Source organism: Symphalangus syndactylus, chromosome 1, assembly GCF_028878055.3.
Source record: "Symphalangus syndactylus isolate Jambi chromosome 1, NHGRI_mSymSyn1-v2.1_pri, whole genome shotgun sequence".
Classification (NCBI taxonomy): Eukaryota; Metazoa; Chordata; class Mammalia; order Primates; family Hylobatidae; genus Symphalangus; species Symphalangus syndactylus.
Window position 1 is genome coordinate 151,352,549 of NC_072423.2, and position 9,845 is coordinate 151,362,393.

The 9,845-nt window shown below is 45.4% G+C and overlaps 1 non-coding gene across 1 annotated transcript; it reads left to right on the forward strand.

The window, feature by feature from the left end:
• Positions 1–8,859: 8,859 nt before the first annotated feature.
• LOC134732271 (U6 spliceosomal RNA) lies at positions 8,860–8,963 on the forward strand. The gene has a single exon (XR_010115259.1). It is a non-coding gene; the product is annotated as a U6 spliceosomal RNA (small nuclear RNA).
• The last annotated feature ends 882 nt before the right edge of the window (positions 8,964–9,845 follow it).

Consider the following 9,845-nt stretch of genomic DNA (forward strand, 5'->3'; position numbering starts at 1 on the left):
TAAGGTATCTGCCCCCATGACCAAACATCTGCCACTAGGCCCACCTCCAATGGTGGGGGCCAAATTTCAACATGAGATCTGGAGGGTCAAATACCCAAACTGTAGCACTCCCAAAATGTGGAAGGTACAGTAGAAATTTTCAGGATCCTGAGGAGGGGATCCGCAAAAGCAGAAAACAGAGCAATCTTTCTAGAATGCCTTTTTCAATAGTATTCTCCCTAAGCAATTTCTCTGTAGTGCTGTAGTGCTATATATGTCCACTAGAGGTCAGCACCTACTTCTGTGTAGAGCTGTAGTGCTATATATGTCCACTAGAGGTCAGCACCTACTTCTGTCTAAAGCAGGGGTTCCGCCTGTTTCATCTAAATGTGAAAGGTAAAATAAAAAATAAAGATACTCCGCCTGGAGATATGTTGTCTGCCAAACAAACTGAATTTATTAAGAAACAATCAACTTAGGTTTCCAATTTTTCTTTATAAAAGACACTCATTATAGCCATTAGAATTCTCTGAGTACCCTGAGATAATCGGTGTTGTAAAAGTCCAGCATCCCCACCACCACCATCAGTACCCTCATTTTTTTTCTAGTTAGACTTTTCACCAGAAATGTATCCACTGGAGATTTGAAATGCTGAAAGTTAAAAAGAAAGATGGGAAGAAGGGAGGGAGGGAGGGAATAAAGGAAAAAAGTAAGAGGAAAAAGGAAGAAAAGATGGAAAACAGGAAGGGAACTCTCTCCTCAAGAAAAGATACTTCCATTTTCCTTCTCAAAGTAAGACAGACATGCGCCATTGGCTGGAGCTTCCTAATCTGTCTTTGGGTGAGGGGAGGACTGAATGCGTTGAAGGAACCTGCTAGCTCCAGTAAGCTCCTAATCACATTTTCTTGGCCAGGGACAAATGCTTTAGAGTTAGTGTGGTCGTGTTTGAAATCCACTGAATTTCATTGTCTACTTGCATTTGGGTGCTACAGGGTGTGGGGAGATGGTATCAGGCCAATTCAAGGCAATTTGGGAGGAACTTAATCATCTTGACCGGGTTGTAATCTGTCCGAAATCAGGGACTCTATGGTATGTGTCATTTTTCTCTCTGATGTCACTGCAGGGTTTGGGACACAGTATGAATGGGTTAATGATAATGCATTACAGCCCAAAACATGTTCATAAGGCACCTAGTGAATAAAGAGCACCTATTTTCCAGAGTCTACAACCCTTGAGGTACATGCAGAAACAGGCAATGTACTATATATATCCCTTATTTACATGTGTATAGTCCGTATTTAGTGCTCAGGTTAAGACTTGAACAGCTGACAAGGCTGGAAGCAGTGGCTCACGCCTGTAATCCCAGCACTTTGGGAGGCTCTGTTGGGAGGACTGTTTGAGCCCAGGAAGTCAAGGCCGCAGTGAGCCATGACCATAGCCACTGCCTTCCAGCCTGGGTGCAAAGCAAGACCCGTCTCTTAGAAATAAATATAATGGATGATTAGATGCAGCAAAATAAATAAACAAGCAAATATATAGATATTTTTAAAAACAAATATGTATAAACAAGTATAAAAACAAATATATTAACATATATAAAAACATTAAAACATAAAATATATGAAAACATATTTATTAAAACATATATAAACACATATATTAAAACATATATATATATGTAAAAAAACAGCTGACAAAACTGAGAAGTTTCGAGAAGCAATTTTGTGCATATTTTACCTGCATTACCACCCTCTGAGGTCCGCGGCTGGAGCGCATTGACAGCAGTAAAAATATTGGCCACAAGGTGGCGCTGTTGCCTTAGCGTAAACCCTTTCCCCTCAGTACCAGCTTTAGTTCCAATTCATGAGGCCAAAAGGTCCACAGATTGATTTCAATTAATAAATCTAAGAAGGGCGAAGAGGGGGGTGACAGAGAGATAAAACCACAGCCAGTCTCTTCACCTTTGGGTTCATTTGAGACTCAATTTGATTTTCTCAGAGGAGGAAGAGAGAGAGCTTTACAGAAACTCATTTCCTATTTTTGACAGGCGTGTCCCGCTGGAAAGTTAAGTGTGCTTTGTCGGGGCTGGATTCTGTCTCTGTCCATCTCTATCTTGTTGGGTCATCAGTGAGACATGGCCACGGTCTTACTCCTAGTAGGAGGGAGAGGAGGGCTGTATGTGTATATAAAGTGACTTGGAGAGAGTGCCGTCCGGAGGGAGGAGGCCAGAGGTGACTTAAAAAGCCCTTTTGAGTTTACAGTGTTTTCACATAAAACAAAGCAGGGAAGGTTATCAGATACTTTTGATCAAGATTCAGGCAAAAGCTAAACAGGCAGCAGCAACTGGCTAGATCCGTAGACGAAAGTGTATCTGGATCCCATTAAATGAATGGCCCAATCGGGCTGAATGGCGCGACCCCCCACCCTCTGCACACATGGCCTCTTTTGTATCTGCTCTGGGACGTGCTTTATGTCAACCTCACAACAGCCCGGGGAAGAGGCTGTGAGCCCCATTGTTAAGGATGAGGAAGACAAGTTAATGATCTTGGCCAAGGGTGCATAGCCAGGAAGAGGCGGCTCTGGGATTTGAACTCGTCTTGTGTGAGAGGAGTCTGCCTTGGCTGTGCAGCCTCCCCTGCAGGCTTCAGCAGAGTGGGTGGGGCCGGTGACTACTCTACTGGAAGGGCGGCTCTTGCTGAGACCCTGTGAGGTGGCTCCACGATTGCATGGTTGTGAGTGGAGCTGTTACTAGTTATTGTGACTCTCAAGCGGTGTAACATAGTGGTTAAAAGCTCTGACTCTGGGCCAGGTGTGCTGACTCACTCTTGTAATCGCAACACTTTGGGAGGCTGAGGCAGGAGGATCACTTGAGGCTAGGAGTTAAAAATCCACCAGGACAAGATAGTGAGACCTCATCTCTAGAAGAAGTAGAAAACCTGGCCAGGCACGGTGGCTGATGCCTGTAATCCCCGCGCTTTGGGAAGCCCAGGTGGGTGGATCACCTGAGGTCATGAGTTCAAGGCCAGCCTGGCCAATATGGAAAAACCCCATCTCTATTAAAAAAAAAAAAAATTAGCCAGGCGTGGTGGCGGGTGCCTATAATCCCAGCTACTCAGGAGGCTGAGGCAGGGAGAATTGCCTGAACCCGGGAGGTAGAGGTTGCAGTGAGCCAAGATTGCGCCATTGCACTCCAGGCTGGATGACAGAGCATTGTCTCAAAAAAAAAAAAAAAAAAAAAAAAAAAAAAAAAAAAAAAACCTAGCCGGGCCATGGTGCTGCTGCATGCCTGTAGTCCCAGCTACTCAGGAGGCTGAAGCAGGAGGGTCAGTTGAGCCTGGGAGGTGAAGGCTACAGTGAGCTGTGATTGCACCACTGCCCTCCAGCCTGGGCAACAGAGCAAGACCCTGCTACAAAAAGAGAAAAAAAAAAAAGCTTGGACTCTGGACCCAGGCTGCCTGGTTTGAGTCTCAGCTCTGTCACTTACTAGCTGTATATAAGCTGGGCAAGTCACTTAAGCTCTCTGTGCCTCAGCTTCCTCATCTGTACACCAGGAATAATGATAGTGTCCATTACAGGGTTGTTGTGAGAATTATGTGAACCATATACATGTAAAGCACTTTATATCATACTTAGCACTTTGTGAAAACTGTATTTTTGCTATTGTTTCCAAAAAAAAACCCTGCATTGTTTGCTATTATTGTGATTAGATGAATGACAGTCATCAAATTCTTAGCAAAAGTGAAGTCAGAGAAAGCTTTAAATCAGCCAAACATTTTTTACATATCTCTAGTTTTCTCTGCACAAACCAAGACTCCTCTACTCATCCTATGAACAGTCAGCCTGGGCTTTTTTTTTTCCTTTCTTTTTTTGAGACAAGGTCTTGCTCTGTTGCCCAGGCTAGAGTAGAGTGGAACAATCACGACTCTCTGCAGCCTCAGCCCACCCCCTCAGCCCCAGGTCTCAAGCCGTCTTCCTACCTCAGCTGCCCCAGTAGCTGGGGCTATAGGCAAGCACCACCAGATGTAGTGCTTTTTTTTTTTTTTTTTTTTCCGTAGAGACGTTCTCACTAGGTTGCCCAGGCTGGTCTTGAACTCCTGGGCTCAGGCGATCTAGCTGCCTCAGCCTCCCCAGGTGCTAGGATTACGGGCATGAGCCACAGCTCCCGGCCCAGTATAGGCTTTGATGTGGCTTTAGTGAAGATCATTCACCTAAACCACTGAGACAGCACATACCTTGAGTGCCTACTGTGTGCCAGATCCTGGCTAGCTATGAGATTCACAGATGAAGCCGTGCTCCCTCCACCCTGCTGGCTCTCCCAATTCTGCAGGAGAGGCAGGCCAGTCACAAACAAGGAGAACAGTGAGCTAAGGGGACCCAGGCCCTGTGAGGGCAAGAGGAGGTACACCCCATATTGCCCAAAACAACAGGGGGTGTCCCTAGAGCAGATAACTGATCCAAGACCCGTGAGGCAGGACCTGCAGCGGGAAGCAAACTCCAGAGGCTTGCAGGACTTCTGGTCTTGGGCTCCAGCATGCAGGGGCTGGCAAATGTGTTCTGAAAAGGAGCAGCTCGTCAGTATTTTAGGCTTTGCAGACCCCGCAGTCCCAAATGAATGAGCGTCAGCTAGGGGTGAATGATACTTTATTTACGAAAGCATGCGGAGGGCGGAACTGCGCCTGTGGGTCGGAGCCGATCCCTGTTGCGGGGTTGGTCGACCCCTCCACAGATCAGTGGGTCCAGTCCAGGGGACGGCAGGAAGGCCGTGGTGCCTGGAGGCAGGAGGCCCCGCTGTACCCCAGGGGTTTCCAATGTCAGCCCACACTGAGAACCACTGGCAAAATCTAAGGAAGTAGAGACAGGAATGTGGGAAGGAAACAAATTTAGACAGTACCATACTGATGATGGCGCCGCTTAACAATTTATTATTGTTATTATTTTGCGACAGGGTCTCACTGTGTCACCCGAGCTGAAGTGCAGCGGCACAGTCTCGTCTCACTGCAACCTCCGTTTCCCGGGTTCAGGTGATTCTCCTGCCTCCGCCTTGGGAGTAGCTGGGATTTCAGGCGCCCACCACCACACCAAGCTAATTCTTGTATTTTCAGTAAAGAAGTGGTTGCACCATGTTGGGCAGGCTGGTCTTGAGCTCCTGGCCTCAAGTGATCTACCTGCCTCGGCGTCCCAAAGTGCTGGGACAACAGGCGTAAGCCACTGTGCCTGGCCCACTTAACAATTTTTTGAGTTTACGATGGGTTAGCAGGCAGTGTAACCCCATTGTAAGCCGGGAACATCTATATTGGGAATTTTCGCGAAGTACACAGCCCTGTAAAACTGCTGGGATATGAATAAGTAGATTTGAGGAAAGAATTAACCACATCATGCCCCCTTAATTGGGGGGATTAAGTGTTCTGTCCCGCCTCGCTCTCAAAGCACCTGAATCAGTGCCTGCCATATGCTCATCCCCTGTTCTCCTTGTTCATAACTTGCCTCTGTCTTTCTCTCTCTCTCTTTCTCTTTCCAAAATTGTGGTAAAATATAATTATAAAATTGACCATTTTAGCCACTTTTTTTTTTTTTTTTTTTTTTGGGATGGAGTCTCACTCTGTCGCCCAGGCTGGAGTGCAGTGGCGCAATCTCGGCTCACTGCAACCTCTACCTCCCGGATTCAAGCAATTCTCCTGCCTCAGCCTCTCCAGTAGCTGGGATTACAGGTGCCCGCCACCACGCGCAGCTAATTTTTGTAATTTTGGTAGAGATGTGGTTTCAACATGTGGGCCAGGCTGGTCTCAAACTCTCAACCTCAGGTGATCCCCTGCATCAGGGACTTTTTCTTTTTTTAGACTGGGTCCCACTCTATCACCCAGGCTGGAGTGCAGTGGCACAATCTCGGCTCACTGCAACATCCCCCTCCCAGGCTCAAGTGATCCTTCCACCTCCGCCCCCTAAGTACCTGGGGCTACAGCTGCACACCATGATACCTGGCTGATTTTTGTATATATATATATATATATTTTTTTTTTTTTTGTAGTGACAAGGTTTTGCTGTGCTGCCCAGGCTGGTCTTGAACTCCTGACCTTTGGTGATGTGCCCACCTCAGCCTCCCAGAGTGCTGGGATTACAGGCGTGAGCCACCACACCGAACATTTTAGCCACTTTCAAGTGTACAGTTCAGTGGCATTTAAGCATGTTCACATTGTGGTGCAACCATCACCACCATCCATCTCCACAACTATTTCATTTTCTGAAACTGAATCTCTGCACCCATTAAACACTAACTCCCTCATCTTCCTCCAGCCCCTGCAACCCCCATTCTACTTTCTGTCTCTATGAATTTGATTCTCTAGGGACCTCAGATAAGCAGAATCGTACACAATTTGTCCTTTTGTGTTTGTCTTATTTCACTGAACCTAATGTCTTCAAGATGCATCCATGTTGTAGCATGGGCCAGAATTTCCTTCCTTTTTCAGGCTGATTACTATTCCACTGTGTGGCTGGACCACATTTTGCCCATTCATCCATCTGTTGATGGATGCTTGGGTTGCTTCCGTCTTTTGGCTATTGTGAATCATGCTGCTGTGAACATGGGTGTGCAAATCTCTCTTCAAGATTCTGCGGTCAATTCCTTTGATTATATACCCAGAAGTGGAATTGCTAGATTTCTATACCTTTTTCTTTTTCTTTCCTTTTTTTTTTCTTTTTGAGACAGGATATCACTCTGTCACCCAGGCTGGAATGCAGTGGGACAGACAGGATTCACTGCAGCTCCCACCTCCTGGCTCAAGCGATCCTCCAGCTTCAGCCTCCCGAGTAACTGGGACCACAGGCGCACACCACCATGCCTGGCTAATATTTTTTTTTAATTTTTGTAGGGACGGGGTCTCACCATGTTGCCCAAGCCAGTTTTGAACTCCCGGAGTTAGGAGACCCTCCCATGTTAGCCTCCCAAAGTTGCTGGGATTACAGGCACCAAGCCTGGCTTATGTTTAATTTTTGAGAAACCAGCCAGGTACAGTGGCTCACGCCTGTAATCCCAGGACTTTGGGAGACTGAGGCAGCCAGATCACTTAAGGCCAGGAGTTTGAGACCAGCCTGGCCAACATGCTGAAATCCCATCTCTGCTAAAAATACAAAAATTAGCCAGGCATGGTGGCCGGTATCTATGGTTTCAGCTACTTGGGAGACTGAGGCAGGAGGATTGCTTGAACCCGGTAGGTGGAGGTTGCAGTGAGGTGAGGTGGCACGACTGTGCTACAGCCTGAGCAACAGAGTGAGACTCTGTGTAAAAACAAAAATTGTTTTGAGGAAACTTGCCTGTCTGTCTTGCAGGACTGTGGCTTTATCTATGAATCCCTCCACAGCTGGTCATTGTCAGGGCTCTCTCTGGCCTGTTTGGCACGTGGATTGGTGAGACCCTGTATGAAATTGAAAGGCAACAAGAGGGTCATTCAGTGAACTCCTTCTAGCACACTTTCACTTGGTGGCAGAGGACAGCTGCAATTTGTATGGAGAACAACCCCTCAAAACTGTAGCCAGTACAGCTAAAGAAACTCCAGGGAAGGGGTTGGTGCGGGGAGGTGAGAAGTTAATGAGGAAATACATCTCAGGAGCAGAGGCGCCGGCAGGCCTGGAGCTTGTGTAGGGCAGGTGCTGGTGCGGCCTAGGTGAGGAGAAGTTATGCCTGTCCATACATGACCCACCTGCCCATTAGCAGACCTTTCTTTAAGAAAAGAAGAGTGTCTGATCAGGCACAGTGGCTCACGCCTGTAATCACAGCACTTTGGGCAGCCAAGATGGGTGGATCACCTGAGGTCAGGAGTATGAGATCAGCCTGACCAACATGGTGAAACCCAGTCTCTACTAAATACAAAAGATTAGCTAGGCATGGTGGCAGGCACCTGTAATCCCAGCCACTTGGGAGGCTGAGGTAGAAGAATCGCTTGAACCCAGGAAGCAGAGGTTGCAGTGAGTTGAGATGGCGCCGTTGCACTCCAGCCTGGGCAGCAAGAGCAAAACTCCATCTCAAAAAAAAAAAAAAAAAGGTTTTTTTATTTTTATGAAATCGGTTTCTGGGCTATATTATTTTTTAAAAAATTAAATAGGATGAGTGTCATGCCCACCAATAAACACAATCAAATGGCTATAGGAGAATAACTGGAATCTGTAGTAAAAATGAGGGACAGGGCCAGGCCCAGAGGGGCTTATGCCTGTAATCCTAGCACTTTGGGAGGCCAAGGCAGGAGGATTGCTTGAGGCCAGGAGTTCGAAATCAGCCTGGTCAACATAATGAGATGCCAACTATACAAAAGAAAAATTAAGAAATTAAGTGGATGTGGTAGCATGTGCCTGTAGTCCCAGCTACTGGAGAGGATGAAGCAGGAGAATCACGTGAGCCCAGGGGAAACCTGGACAAGATGGTGAGGTCGCATCTCTAAAAAGAAAAAAAAAAAATGAGGGATGACAAAACTCTTGTTTCAAATACATTTTGTGGTGAAATTGGGTTCCTGAACGTGTGTGTTGAGCATCTCTGGGCCTGAAATGTGTGGATTCAAAGACCTTTATGAGCCCATCAGTCAAGAGGAGGAAGAAAATGAGTACCAAGTAAGTTAGGGAAGATGGCCTTCCTGGAACTGGGGTAAGCCTGACACTGCAGAAATGTGTATGAGTTAAAATTAATGTTTGGTAGTAAATGCTAGATTCTGATGGCAAAAAAAAGTTAACTTTGGAATACAAAAGCATTTCAAAAGATTCAGAAGCCCACCCCGAAATATGCTGACAAAAATTAAAATATATGCATATTTAGCAAGGTATGAAATAGTTAAAGGAATAAATCAATAAAATATACGCATATAGTAAAAAAACTTACAAAAGAGTATAAAATAGCACTTGCTTCAGCAGCATGTGTACTAAAATTGGGATGATACAGACAAGATTAGTATGGCCTCTGTAAAAATATGTATTTTTTTCTTTTATAAATTTTTTTAAATTATACTTTAAGTTCTGGAGTACATGTGCAGATGTGCAGTTTTGTTACGTAAGTATACACGTGTCATGGTGGTTTGCTGCACCCATCAACCCGTCACCTACATTAGGTATTTCTCCTAATGCTATCCCTCCCCTAGCCCCCAACCCTGAGACAGGCCCTGGGGTGTGATGTTCTCCTCCCTGTGTCCATGTGTTCTCATTGTTCAACTCCCATTTATGAGTAAGAACATGAGGTGTTTGGTTTTCTGTTCTTGTGATAGTTTGCTGAGAATGATGGTTTCCAGCTTCATCCATGTGCCTACTAAAGACATGAACTCATCCTTTTTTATGACTGCATAGTATTCCACGGTGTATATGTGCCACATTTCTTTATCCAGTCTATCATTGATGGGCATTTGGATTGGTTCCAAGTCTTTGCTATTGTGAATAGTGCCTCAATAAATGTAGTGTTCATGTATCTTTATAGTAGAATGATTTATAATCCTTTCAATATATACCCAGCTGTAGGATTGATGGGTCAAATGGTATTTTTGGTTCTAGATCCTTGAGGAATCGCCACACGGTCTCCCACAATGGTTGAACTAATTTACACTGCCACCAGCAGCGTAAAAGCATTCTTATTTCTCCACATCCTCTCCAGCATCTGTTGTTTCCTGACTTTTTAATGATTGCCGTTCTAACTGGCATGAGATGGTATTTCATTGTGGGTTTGATTTGCATTTCTCTAATGACCAGTGGTGATGAACATTTTTTCATATGTCTGTTGGGTATATAAATGTCTTCTTTTTAGAAGCATCTGTTCATAAACTTTGCCCACTTTTTGATGGGTTTGTTTTATTCTTGTAAATTTAAGTTTTTTGTAGATTCTGGATATTAGCCCTTTGTCA